Source organism: Equus quagga, chromosome 7 (genome assembly GCF_021613505.1).
Source record: "Equus quagga isolate Etosha38 chromosome 7, UCLA_HA_Equagga_1.0, whole genome shotgun sequence".
Classification (NCBI taxonomy): Eukaryota; Metazoa; Chordata; class Mammalia; order Perissodactyla; family Equidae; genus Equus; species Equus quagga.
The window spans coordinates 9,904,550-9,906,076 of record NC_060273.1 but is presented as its reverse complement, the minus strand read 5'-3'; the positions used below and the strand labels follow the sequence as shown (position 1 = coordinate 9,906,076).

The following is a 1,527-nucleotide window of genomic DNA, read 5'->3' as shown; positions in this document are numbered from 1 at the left end:
GGGGGGGGGGGTGCTTCACCTTTTTTGTGCCAAGGACCCATTCTGCAGTCTTGTGAATCCCATGGGCCCCTTCTCAGAAAAAGGTTTTAAAATGCACAAAGCAGGGGCCGGCCCAGTGGCGCAGCGGTTAAGTGCCCACTTTCTGCTTTGGTGGCCTGGGGTTCGCTGGTTCGGATCCTGGGTGCGGACCTGGCACCACTTGGCAAGCCATGCTGTGGCAGGCATCCCACATATAAAGTAGAGGAAGATGGGCACGGATGTTAGCTTAGGGCCAGTCTTCCTCAGCAAAAAGAGGAGGATTGGCAGCAGATGTTAGCTGAGGGTTAATCTTCCTCAAAAAAAAAAAAAAAAAGCATAAAGCCCACAAAATCACAAAGGAAACTGATTATACTGAAATAGAATTACCAAAATGTAAAACATAAAAGTGACAAAGTAGGAGCCAGCCCCGTGGCTGAGTGGTTGGGTTCGCCTGCTCTGCTTGGGCAGCCCAGGGTTTCTCTGGTTCGGATCCTGGGCGTGGACATGGCACCGCTCATCAAGCCACGCTGCGGCGGCGGCCCACATGCCACAACTAGAAGGGCCCACAACTGAAAATACACAACTACGAACCAGGGGGCTTTGGGAGAAAAAGGAAATATAAAATCTTTGAAGGAAAAAAAAAAAGTGACAAAGTAATACATGGGATTCTTCATTATCACATTGAAAACCACCATATTTTCAGCAGAAACAACGTTCTGAGATTTTCTCCTGTCCCAGTTGCTGTGGGCGCCTGGGACTTCCACCAGTGACAAAGTCACCCATTTTGCTGACAGGACTATGGTTTCTACAGTTTGCTGCTACTTTCATAATTGAAAGAAAGGCTAAATTTCAGTCAGAGGCTAGAGAAAAAAGTTGTAGTTTCTTTCCCTGTGCAAGTTCAGACCCCTGAATCCTACCTAAGAAAATGAAGGAAGTCTCTCCTTTGTCTCCTCCTTCCTTTCTGCTACCTGGAATAAGTATGGGATTGCTGGAGCTAAAGCAGTCATTTTGAACTATGAGGAAAGATAGAAGGAATCCTGGTCTCTGATGACCAGGGAGCTACATACCAGCCCCAGCCCGCTTGCCTCTGGACAGAGATGAATTTCTATCTTGTTAAGCCACAGTTGGTTTATTCTTTATTATATAAAGCCACTCAAACCTAATCTTAATTGCTACATCTTGAACACTTTTTCTGAGCGGTAAGGTTGGAAACAGTTTGAACCTGGTCATTAGCAACCTCCATTCATTTTTGAGAGAGACACTCTTCCTTACTTACAAAAATGATTCCTCCAGGGCTACAAAGCAAACCCAACTAGAACGGTTTCTCTGTAGCTGACAGCTTTACAAGAGGCAAACCCCGAAACCTGGAGCACACGCTCCCCTTCCAACTCGATGCCGCTCCACTGCTAAAGCACGTCCTTTAGAGCGTGCACACGCCCAAGCACCACGAGTCAACCACAGCTCAGGAAGCCTACATCCACGAACCACACCAAGTCCACACCCAGATGC

General features: G+C 47.3%; 1 protein-coding gene across 7 annotated transcripts in view; it reads right to left on the bottom strand.

The window, feature by feature from the left end:
* Positions 1 to 1,527, bottom strand: part of SNX29 (sorting nexin 29) — a 505,847-nt gene that overhangs the window by 424,901 nt on the left and 79,419 nt on the right. The gene's annotated exons all lie outside the window — the stretch shown is intronic.